This window comes from Marmota marmota, unplaced genomic scaffold (genome assembly GCF_001458135.2).
Source record: "Marmota marmota marmota unplaced genomic scaffold, marMar, whole genome shotgun sequence".
Taxonomy (NCBI): Eukaryota; Metazoa; Chordata; class Mammalia; order Rodentia; family Sciuridae; genus Marmota; species Marmota marmota.
The window spans coordinates 34985341-34998775 of record NW_026000016.1 but is presented as its reverse complement, the minus strand read 5'-3'; the positions used below and the strand labels follow the sequence as shown (position 1 = coordinate 34998775).

General features: G+C 33.5%; 1 protein-coding gene across 1 annotated transcript in view; it reads right to left on the bottom strand.

Moving 5' to 3' along the window:
* Positions 1-13435, bottom strand: part of Ints7 (integrator complex subunit 7) — a 75205-nt gene that overhangs the window by 37823 nt on the left and 23947 nt on the right. The gene's annotated exons all lie outside the window — the stretch shown is intronic.

Sequence of the window (13435 nt, the reverse complement as noted above, 5' to 3'; positions counted from 1 at the left end):
GAGAGGTGGGAGGGAAAGGGAGAGAGAAGGGAAATTGCATGGTAATAGAAGGAGACCCTCAGGGTTATACAGTGGAGGAGGTAGAGAGAGAGGAGGGGAGGGGAGGGGAGAGGTGGGGAGGGGGGAGGGTGGAGGATGGGAAAGGCAGCGGAGCACAACAGACACTAGTATGGCAATTTGTAAATCAATGGATGTGAATATGATATGTCAAGAAATTTGTAATGTTTTGAACAACCCACAATAAAAAATTAAAAAATAAAAAAAAATTTAAAAAAAAAATCTGGAAAGCAACAGAGTCAAATATACATTAGAATTTAATATATAATAATGGCATTTCAAATCAGAAGGATCATTGAATTTGAAGGACAATTGGTCAGTCACTTGAGTAAAATAAAACTAAATCTGTTTAGGGTTAATAAAAGAAAAAAAAAACAGAACTGTAAAAAATGCTAGGCATTAACATGGAAAAACAAAAAGTAAAAAGATAACTGACAAAATCGGAAAAAAATTATATCACATAAGATCAATAAAAGGTCAATAACCACACACAAAAAGTTCTTATTAATTAATAGGCAAAATCCAATAAAAATCAGCAATTCACAGAAATAACTTATATATAGGCTTTAAAAGTAAGATGTTTAACCTAATTCATATTTTCAAAAATTTAAAGGAAGTATTGCTTTTCAGATGGATCAAGGTTAATGCATAACACTGAAGAGTATGGTGAAGTAGGTACTTTCACACATTACTGATAAAGGGTAAAATGGTGTAAACTGCATTGATGGATATTTGGCATTAACTCTCAAAAGTTTAAAAATACATATTATTGAACTCAGCAATTCAAAAATTTATGTTCACAAAGGTAATTTTTTTTTTCTTTTACTTTCTTCCTTTTTTTCAGTACTGGGGATTGAACCTAGGGACACTTTTTACCACTGAGCTACATATTCTGTCTGCCCCCTGCCACGTCTTTTTTTAAACAGGGTTTCATTAAGTTGCCTAGGAGCCTTGCTGAATTGCTGAGGCTGGCCTCAAATTTGCGATTCTCCTGTCTGTCTCCTGGGTCACTGGGATTACACACCTACACAAAGGTTAATTTTACAAAATATTCAATGTAGCAATGTTAACAGTAACAGTAAAAATTATTGAAAGTTAGAAGCAACTCATAACCTCCATCAATGGAGGACTGGTAGTATAAAAGCAATACTATGTAAGTAAAAAAAAGTAATAGCTCTACCTGCTAATATGAGACAATTTCCAAGATACAATAAGTGGCAAAAGGTTCAGAACATGCATGTAGTATATTTTCATTTGCACAGATAAAAAAGATGTACAAATTCTTGCATATGGGTAAGATTAGGAGGATATACAGATAAACTTATATTTAATATTACTCACTGTAATACTTTGAACTCTAGGAATTTATCATGTGCATGTATGCATATTTTTCAATTGAAAGAAAAATCTAATTAACAACAAAAATGGCAGCAGCAATAAAAACCATCATGGAAGGAATAGATCTTAAAGAAGCAGGGGATTTGCAGAAATGGAAAAGGAAGACAGTCTAGGTAATGCAAACAATTAAGCCAGAATATAGAGTGTTTATTTGTGTCCAAGAGGAAATATGTTCAAAATGGATGGAAGCTGAGAGAGAGAAAATTAAGTCAGATTAGGAGGCTCTTGAATGTCAGGCACAGTAACTTCAGCTTGATGAAAAACGATTAAAGGAAGCCATGGAGAGGAATGATGATAGAGTTAGGGAAGAGTACTCTGGCAATGGGAAACAACATAAGTTCACAAGAGAATTGAAAGCTAAGGAGGACAATCCATAGACTATGGCAGTAATTCCAGCAGGTAGTGAAGATGGCCTGAGTTAGATAGAGTTCAGTAGGTAGTAAGAATGATCATTAGAAGATAAGTATGAGATATTTTACTTTGTTTTTTTCTTGTGATGCTGGGGATCAAATAGAGGGCCTTGTGCATACTAAAAACACATTCTATCAATGCACCACACTCCCAGCTAGTGAGAAACATTTAAAAGATAACAAAATAGAATGAACAAGAAGCATTCAATGGTGATTATAAAATTTCAAATCTGGTGACCATATAATGTTGATTCTATTTTATAAAGTCTGAAAATTTATGAAGTAAGTCAATTATAGAGAAAATAAGATATTAAGTCTAAGAAGAAATATTCATCAGGCATTTGGAAACTAAGATATAACAGATATTTAGTTGGAAGACTCACATCAGAATTTTGGCTCTGCCATTTGCCATCTCTTTGATTAGAGCCAATTAACTGAAATCTTTGAGTCTCAACTTCTTTGTCTATAAAATGGGATAAATGTAAGAATTGCAGGTTTTCATATAAAATATCTGTGAAAAAAATAGGCAAGAAATTAGATTTTGATAGCCAATGGGTAAAAATGCTGTATAGATGGAAGAACAGTAGGTGAGAATATATTTCATTCTATACTTTTTTGTAGCTTTGGAATTTTGACTACATAAATGCACCGGCATCAGAACTTTGAATTTGGGCTGGGGATGTGGCTCAAGTGGTAACGCGCTCGCCTGGCATGCAAGGGGCGCTGGGTTAGATCCTCAGCACCACATAAAAATAAAGATGTTGTGTCCACCGAGAACTAAAAAATAAATATTAAAAAATTCTCTCTCTCTTAAAAAAAAAAAAGAACTTTGAAAGGTTTTTATATAGTCACTGAAAGTTGTACTTTGCAACCTATACAAGCTACTATATTAGAGAGCAATGAAGAAGCTGAACTAAAAGGACTAAATATATGGTTGGAGGATCCACATACTGGCATTATAAGAGGTCATTAGAATGACAGAGAATAAATGGAAGAATGCAGGCTAAGAATTCAACTCCCGAGGAGAAGGAACAGTGAGAAAAACACAGAGAAGATACAGCTTAGACCATAAAGAATGAGTGAAGACAGTTAAATGCCAAAGAAGCCAAAAGAAGGGCTAGATTGACAGTGTCACATGTACCAAAAATACAAGATGATAAAGGGAAGAAAAAGTCTTTGGTTTTAGCTTAAGAACACATCTAAAGGCAACTGTATAAAAGGAATAGTAGAGTATGGAGAAAATAAAGCAGCTACAAATGCTGTTTTTTGAAGTTCAAAAGAAAGCACTTTTTGCTGGGCATCCTGGTACAGGCCTATAATACAAGAGGCTCAGGAGGCTGAGGCAGGAGGATTTCAAGTTCAAGACCAGCCTGAGCAACTCAACGAGGCCCTAAACAACTGCATGAGACCCTGTCTCAAAATAAAAAATAAAAAGGGCTTGCTTAAGTGCCCTTGGGTTCAACTCCCAGTATCAAAAAGAAACAAAAAAAACAAGTACTTTTTAAAGAAAGTGACCAAATTATATTGTTATATTGTGTGCATGTACAAATATGTAAAAATGACTCCCACTATTATATATACTTAGAGTGAACAAATAAAAATCCAAAAAATAAAAGTAATTATTAGTTAATGCTATATTTTAATTCATTAACTCAAATGCTGAGGCCATTTCTATTTGTTCATTTTTTTATTGCCTAAACTGTCCTGCCTTGTATTGTCAATTAGCTTGTGAGTTAGGACTAAAATCAAATAGCCCCAGAACTTAGGGACTGTATCCTGTATTTATGTACCAAAATTATGTCTGACATGATCTGTATATAACTGAAACTTATCTTTTTGTGACTATCAGGAAGGTAAATGAGGTAATTTATATAAGATGATGATGATAATAACCTTTTTTTTTTAAAAAGAGAGAGAGAGAGAGAGAGAGGGAGAAATTTTAATATTTATTTTTTAGTTTTCGGCAGATACAGCATCTTTTGTTTTGTATGAGGTGTTGAGGATCGAACCCGGGCCGCATGCATGCCAGGCAAGCGCACTACCGCTTGAGCCACATCCCCAGCCCCAATAATAACTTTTAAAAAAGAGAAATTTTAATATTTGAAAAAAATTAGAAAGGCTAGGGATGAAGCTCAGCTGGTAGGGTGCTTGCCTCGCATGCACAAGGCCCTGGGTTCGATCCTTGTACCACAGAAATAAATAAATAAGAATAATTAGAAAAATCTCATGGTAAAATTACTTACAATGTTATCTTCTTATTTCTGTCAGATAGCATACTACTAGGTATCTAAAAGTACCTAATGATTTCAAGATTCACTGATTCAAATAAGTAAGTTTAACAGAGCAAATCATGAAGTGCTCAAGAGATGGCACATCAATCATACTTCGAATGATGAAATCTGGTTCAAGTTTCTGTTTCAAGGACATTACCTATAACAGAATTATTTGTACTATGACCATTTTTCGTATCAACAACAACAAAAAAAGACCAGCTCTTCAAATAGAGTCCCCTTTCTCATTTACCACCACTGTCTTCCTCATGAACTACCTGGTCTAAATTTCTGTCTCTGTTGGCTTTACTCACTGCTCAATCAGAAGCCCTGGCCTGAATTGCTGTTTTCTAGGTCAGTCTCTAAACAGGGGCTTCTTCTCTACCCTAGAATCAGACTTGCCGCTAGGGATGTGTTCCAGAAAAAAGCCTATAACCTTTAAAGTTTAAAGGGGGGAAAAAAAATACATACACATACACACACGTATGTTTGAAAGTATTCTGTCAGAGACAGTGAATTTTCTATGTTTACATTGTATTAACTACAAAGAAAAAGATTATTAAAAGAACTAATTAAAAGATCTCCTAACTTGTCATTCCTCTTAGTACTGGGTAAGGTATAAATCAGAAACTCTCAAGAGAGATAATGCCAAAAATAAAATTATATCTTTCAGAATATCCACAATAAACTTAAAAAAAAGTTTGCTTTGTAACAGAAGCTGCATAAGTCAATATCCCCTTCAGATGAGACTATGCAATCAGAATATTGTAAACTAATAATACAGACTAATACCAACTACTTATTTTAGCAAGGCATCAAAAATAGCCAAAGGAAATTATAAACACATTAAAAATACTTTAGTTCTGATGAACTTATTCTATTTTTGACTACATTAATAATAAGACAATACTTGGGCCTTCATTTAGGCCTCTTCTTTCTTTAGGCTTTTAAAACACTCAGAATGAAAGTCTTATGTTTAATAAGATATGTGATTCCACATGGAATTTATAAAACTAAGCATTAAAAGCAGCAATGAAGGGCTGGGGATGTGGCTCAAGTGGTAATGTGCTCGCCTGGCATGCACGGGGCGTTGGGTTCGATCCTCAGCACCACATAAAAATAAAATAAAGATGTTTTGTCCACTGAAAACTGAAAAATATTTTTAAAAATTCTCAAAAAATTTTTTTAAAAAGCAGCAATGAAATGGACACAATTTGATCTTGAAATACCAAAACTCAAAATCAATTAGCAATGATTAAGATTAGTTGAGAGGAAGAAAGAAAGGAAAGAAGTAGGGAAGGATGGAAAAGCCCTAGAAGTATAGTTACTCTTGGTAATTATGAGTAAAATTCAAATTTAAAACTAACACATTATTACTTTATAAGGCTTAAATCATTACAACGGTTCTCTCTTGAAGTATTTCAGTATTTTCAAAACATACTTTCCCCCTTTAAAAATGTTATTTGACTATATCCATTTAATTAAAATCAATAGACTAGTGTTTCTGCTACAATGGGAAAAAAAATTCTTTGTAGGAGAAATAAACATTTAAAAAAATATGTTCAATAAAAAACAAAAACAAATAAAAAGCCACAAGATAAATTAGAATTAAAAATTTCAAGATAAAGGAAGATGTGGCATAAAAAAATGAAGAAATAGCTGTGAAATCAACAAAATAATTATGTTTAAAAATACCATCAATGTGGTTGTGGAATTCAATGAAAAAAATTATTATAAAAAAACTTGCAGTATAAAAAATGATTTGGAAATTAAATTCCAGAGTATTTTAATAAGACACAGGGGTAAAGGAGATTAAGGGAATAGAAAAAGGAGAATTTCAGTCTGCTAAAATTTGTAACATTTCAACTACCAAACTTTTCATTCTTAATGTTAATAGAGATGCATAGGTTCTTATATTTATATACTGAATATAGAGGTAGGTAAAACAAATATAGTACGTTTAATTAGCATACTAAAATGTGTTCATTCACTTGGGGAGAAAAAAAAACAAAACTTGATCAAAACAGGAGAAAAAAGCAATGAACAAAGGAAACAAAGAATTACAAACAGCATAAAATAAGATGAAAGAAAACCTGTTAAATAAATATAAATAAGATATGTTACATTTTTAAAAGACTTGGATTTAAGTCAAAAGAGGTAAAACTATAAAGGATCAGAATTAAATGACAGAGGGGGGAGGAAAATAAAATTGGCAAAGACTTGAGAGACATGCAAAGAAAAAGAAACAAGTGGCAATAATAATAACATACAAATAATTTGAAAACAAAGTTCTAAGTAGGTCAGAGGAAACTTTACTGATAAAAGTCCTATTTGTGGAATGAATCTAACCAAGATGATAAAAGACTTCTATGATGAAAACTATAGGACACTGAAGAAATTGAAGAAGACCTCAAAAGATGGAAAGACCTTCTATATTCATGAATAGGCAGAATTAATATTGTTAAATGGCCATACTACCAAAAGTAATATACAGATTCAATACAATTGCCATCAAAATAACAATGACATTTTTCACAGATCTAGAAAAAAACAGTCCTAAAATTCATTTGGAAGAATAAAAGACCCAGAAAAGACAAAGCAATGCTAAGCCAGAAAAGCAATGTTAGAGGCATCACAATACCTGTCTTCCAATTATCCTACAAAGTTATAGTAACAAAAATTGGATGGTACTGGCATAAAAACAGACACATAGACCAATGATACAAGAGTTAATAAATGAGACAGCATCAAATTAGAAGACACAGAGATCAACCCACAGATAGTCATCTGACCGTGACAAAAATATACACTAGAGAAAAGACAGTCTTTTTAACAAATGGTACTGGGAAAACTGGTTATCCACATATAGAAGAATAAAAGTAGACCCTTATCTCTCACCCTGCACAAAAATCAACCCAAAATGGATTAAAGACCAAGGAATTAGAGCAGAAACAATGTAACTCCTAGAAGAAAACATAGAATCAACATTCCATCTTTTAGGCACATAAAAGGACTTTCTCAACAGGACCTTTAAACCTCAGGAAATAATGCCAAGAGTTAATAAATGAGACAGCATCAAATTAAAAAGCTTCCACAGAGCAAAGAAAACAATTAGGAATATGGAGAGAACTCAGAGAATGGAAGAAAAATCTTTGCTAGATATTAATCCTCTGTCAGAAGAGTAGCTCTCTAGAATATACAAAGAGCTCAAAAACCTCTACACCAAAATATCAAATAATAAACGGGCAAATGAATTAAACACACACTTCTCAAAAAAAGAAATACAAATGGCCAACAAATAAAAATGTTCAACATCATTAGCAATTAGGGAAATGCAAATGAAAATTATAGTGAGATTTCAACTCACACCAGCTAGAATAGAATGGTAGCCATCAAGAATACAAACAATAATAAATACAGGAGAGGATGTGGAGAAAAAGGAAACTTTTATACTGTTGGTGGGGCTGTAAATTAGTTTAACCATTATGGAAATCAGTGTATGGAGGCTCCTCAAAAGACTAGTCATGGAACCACCATGATCCAGCTATATTACTTCTCAGTATTTACCCTGAAGAATTAAAGTCATTTTACTACAGTGATATAAGCATACCCATATTTATAGCATCACAATTCACAATAGACAAACTAAGGAACCAGCCCAGGTGTCCATCAATGGATGAATGGATAAAGAAAATGTGGTATAAATATACAACGGTGTTTTATTCAGCCATATAGAAAAATGAAATTATGGCATTTGCAGGAAAATGGATGAAATTCAAGAATACCATGTTAAGCAAAATAAGTCAAACTCATAGGTTGAGGGTCATTTGTTTTCTCATATGTGAAAGTCAGAGAGGAAAAAGGAAAAAGGTATGAATCTCATAAAAATCAAAGGCAGGGCCGAGGTTGTAGCTCACTGAAAGAGCACTTGCCTAGCATGTGTGAGGCACTGGGTTAATCCTCAGAACCACACATAAATATATAAATAAAAAATAAAGATCCATCAACAACTAAAAAAAAAAAAGAAGAAGATCAGTAGAGAAAAGGTACTAAGGGGTGGGAAGTAGGGAGGGAAGAGGGAAGTGCTGGGGAGTGATATTGGCCAAATTACATTGTTATATTGTGTGCACGTATGAATAGGTAACAACAAATCCCATCAATAACTATAATGCTCCATGTAAGGGAAACTATCAGTTCTCATCTTGGAAGAAAATAGTTACAGCATCTTGTATACTTGATCAAGGTCTTCTCCCTATAAAATAATAGTACACTGACTTACTTATCACTGGTTCTTCTTTGCTGGATCTTTCTCACATCATCATTCCCTAAATCTCCTCTAGCAATATTCTCTCCCCAGGGGAGTCATTCAGTCTCATGGCTTTAAATATCATCCATAGTCTCACATTTATTACTTCAGTTATATTTGTCAACTCGACTCCAGAGTCGTATCTTTGATATCTTATACTCTACACTTTACATGAATGATCATAAGTGAACTTTTGATTTTTTCTTAAAGAAATGAGACTCCCAGAGTCTTGCCTGTTCAAGTTCATGGTGATTCCATTTACTGAAGGCAAAAACCTTAGAGCCACTTTTCTTTCTCTTATACTATGCATACGTCAGTAAATCCATCAGTTCTGACTTTAAAATTTATCTATAATATCATAACTTCACACTACAGCCCCCACTACCACCCTAATTTAGGTAACCACAGTATTTTTTCTACATATTATTCACAATTATTAAATATTCTCCATTTGTCTTTACACCCCTACAATTTAGTTTCTATATAGCTAAGCCAGAGATTCTTTTAAAATTTTAAGTCAGATAATGTTCTCTGCTCAAAATCTTCCAATGGCAATCCATCACATGTATAATGCTCCTCTCTCCAACTACCTACATGAGAATCTATTAATTTCTCCTAATTTACAGTCACACTGACCTCACACCCATGAATGCTCCTACTTTTTTCCTGCTATTTCTGCTGGTATGGCTCTTCCTTAAGAGGCCCTCAATGTTGAAATTGGGTGCTTGTTCAAATGTCACCTTCTTAGTAAGGACTTCCCTTACCACCTATTTAAAATTACAACCTCCATCTTCCACCCTCACTAATCCTCTTCCCAATCTTTATTTTTCTCCACAACATTTACCACCGATCTCACTTGTTTACCTAGCAGAAGCAGAGGCAAATCTTCTTGAGAGAAATGTACTTCCATTCCGGCCTTCAGAGAATTTCCACACATACTTTTCCAAGAAAAATAAGTAATTCAAAGTAACAAAACAACCAAGTTTATAAGGAAAAATGGTTCTATGACAATGAACCAACAGAATTATCAGAGAAAGATCTGAAAATACTTTAGATAAGCTGAAGAGTATATGTGAATAAGAAGAAATTATCCAGAACACTGCACAAAGTGGTAGAAAATAAGACAATAAATAACATGGAGGATTAAATGAAGTACTAGCAAATATTTAATTTGGGCTCTAAGAGGAAAAATGAGACAGTGGGCAGTATCTGAAGGAATTATGACTGACCATTTCCCAGAATTGTGGACAGACGCCAATCTTCTGATCTAAGAAGCCCAATAAATTCCAGATAATTTAAAGGTAAGAAATTCACAACCGGACATTTCATAGTGAAACTGCAGAACATCAAACCAGAGAAAATTTTAAAAGAAAAAAGAAAGCCTTCAAGAGAGTATTGTTATTTCTCAGCAGTATTAATGGAAGCAGACAGCAGAATGGCATGTTAATGTCCTGGGAATTTTATCCCCACAGAAAGTATCTTTCAAGATTGAGGACAAAGGGCTGCAGTTGTAGTTCAATGGTATAGCACCTGCCTAGCATGTGTGAGACACTGGGTTTGATTCTCAGCACTGCATATAAATAAATAAAATAAAGGTTCAACAACTAATATATATATATATAAAAGATTGAGGACAAAAATTTTCAGAGAAGTAAACATGAGAGTTTACCACCACAGACTCACTGAAAGACTTTTCAAAGACAGAAGAAAAAGTACCCCGGAGAGAAAGATACAAGAAGAGCAAAGACAGTAGAAGGCCCAAATGAACACTGCATCCCAAAACAACAGCAAAATTGTACAATCAGAAAAAAACAGAATTAAAACATATGATGGGCCAGGTGTGGTGGTGCATGCCTGTAATCCCAGCAACTGGGCAAGTTGAGATAGGAGAATTGTGTGTGTCATATCACCCACAGAAATTTAGCAAGGCCCCAAGCAAGTAAGCAAGGCCATGTCTCAGAATTAAAAAAATTTAGTTTGGGGATATAGCAATACATACAAGTTTAGAAGATTGTCGCTATGGATTGGATATGCTTTAGTATGTCCCCAAGGTTTCATGTCCTGAAATTTAATCCCCATTGTGAGATATTAAGAGAGTGAAACTTAATATATGGTATTTAAAGGTGGGGCCTCTGAGAGGTGATTAGGATTAGATAAGGTCAGAAGGGTGAAGTCCCCATGATTGAAGTCTGGTGGCTTTATAAAATGAGGGAGAGAAATCAGAGGAATCAGACATACATGTGTGCTCCCTGACTCTTGCCATGTGACAGCCTGCAGCATCTTCACTATCTGTCATCAAGAACGCCATCACTAGATATGGTCTCTGGACCTTAGACCTTTAGAACCCTGTGAGCCAAAATAAAGGTCTGTTTTTGTTTTTGTTGTTAAAACTTAGTCTGTGGAATGTGTTATTAAGCAACATAAAACAGACTAAAATAGGTATAATAAAGTTAGAGTGTGTTCTAAGGTCTTTGCAGAAGAATTAACTTCTAGACTCAAGAAAAATAACTGCATGTCTTTATTTCTAGGTTAACAATTAAAGGAATGGAAGAAAACTGTAAACTTCCAAATTATTCAAAGGATGAAGAATGGTTAAGATATTAAAAACAATCAATCAAGAAAGCAGACACTCCTTTCCCTCAAAGAGGAAAAAAAACAGAAATATAGATAGTACAAAATGAAATGGTAGATTTAAACTCTTATGTGAAATAAATCATAGTAAATGTAAATGAACCGAAGTCTCCATTTGAAAATGACAAAGTCTGCTAGGCTGAATTAAAAATAATCCAATTAAATGCTATTATAAGAAATGTCTGAAACAAAGAGCCAATGCAAAAAGATGGCAAATGACCTACTATGTAAATACATCCAGGGGAAAACTGAAGTAGGCCATATTAATAGCAAACAAAATAGACTAGGCAAGAGATATATTAAAGAGGCCTAAATAAGTGAGAAGACATAGCAAGTTCATGCACCAGAAGACTTAATTTGCCAAGGATCAACGAAGTATATTTATCTAACACACATAAATAGCAACTGCAAGTCAACAGGAAAGTGGCAAGAGACTTGAATAGCCATATCATAAAAACAGGAAATCTAAATGGTCAATAAATATATACAACTTTTTAATCAAGGAATTACAAATAAAACTACTATTTCTAAATTGTCAAAAAGTTAAAATTCTGATAATTTTACATTTGTATATGTTGGCAAGGCTATAGATCAAAGGCACTCTCATAGCAGAAATGTAAATTGGTTCAATTACTTATTTTCTTTCTCTCTTTTTTTTTAGATGAAGTCTCACTATTTTATCTAGACTGGTCTTGAATTCCTGGGTGCAAGCAGTTCTCCTGCCTCAGCCTCTTGAATAGCCTCCTGGGCAGCCACTGTGCCCAGCTTGAAAAGACAAATATTCTTTGAGTTAGAACTTTCATTCCTGCTAGAGAGATTTGCACATGTATACCAGGAGAGAAACAGAAGAGTGCTCATGGCACCATTGTTTGCAACAGTCCCATGTTGAAAATAACCCATTAGGAGCAAATAAATTAGAGTATATCCACACAATGGAATTCTAGATAGTAATTAACAGGAGAAAAACCCATGTAACTTATATCGATGACTCTAGTCAGCATAATGTTGAACAGAAAAAAGCAAAAACAATATTCGTTAGGAAGAAATACATAATGGTAAAACACTGAAGAAGAATAAAGATAATTATCTCAAAAATCAAGACAGTTGTTTCCTTTGGATAGGTGTAAACTTCTGATTAGGAAGGGGCATGAGAGGAAAAGAGATAAGGTCTACAACGTGCAATGTTTTATTTCTAGTCAGATGGTAGCTACATGAGTTTTAAGCATTTAAAATATTAAACATACATTTTATATACTTTTCTGTATGCATGATTTATCTAATAAGAAAAAAACTGAGAAGGAATAAGATAGTGCATCTCACTTATCTTTCTAACTATGTTTTTGGTTTTGTGCACAAGTACGACTAACGTAATTTGGCACATTCTCTTTTTGGAAAGGCAGAATTATTTAGGAGGAAAAGCACTAAATAAGGGCTCACAGGACAGAAGCTTTCTTAATTAAATGCTTAATTAAGTTCTCTTAAGAAGCACTCTTAAGCATATTAAGTCTCTCTGTACCCTAATTGCCTATCTATTAAAAGCAAATACTAACAATTGCCCCTATCTCTTGGGATATATATGACTATTAAATCATAATATAAATGAAACATGTTTAGAAAATAGCAAGCATACAAACAGAAAAACGGCAGCTTGCTTTCCATTATCTGAAATTCAAAGATTTTTGTTACACTGGATCTCAGATGATGACAAGAGATAAAAATTAAACACATGAAAATAAAGACCAAATTCTAATAATTTCACTTTGAATAGCTTTAGTTAGAAAACTGTATATCAGTTATCAATAATGAGTAAACAAATTTTCTATTTAAAAAAATAAATACAGAATATTAAATTTAAACTAAGAAATGGTTTAAAAGATGTCACCTCAACAGCTTAGAGGGAGATCTGCTTGTGTTTACTAAAGAAAACTCAAGAACATCTTTTGCGCCAGGTGTAGCGGTGCCCATGCCTGTACTCCCAGTAGCTTGGGAAGCTCTGCAAGACCCTATCCAAGAAAAAAAATAAAAAGGGCTGGAGACGCTGGACTAAAGGAGACAGCAGAAAAAATAATTTAATTGAGTTTCTGAATTAGCCTCAGTGAGGCTACAGGAAAATTAAGAAACTGAGAGACAAGTCTCATTCACTTTAAATAAGCTTAACCACTGAAAGATGGAAATTTCATGTATTCTGCCATTTATAATATAACTTCTGCCAAATATTACAATGCTCTTATTAGAGGTTTTTTCATAATCAGCCACTTAGAAGATGACAGAGACAATATAATATTATGATTCAAAACAATTTATTCTATCATAATATTATACTATATTTCTGTATAAAATATTGATGTTCAAAATTCTGTATA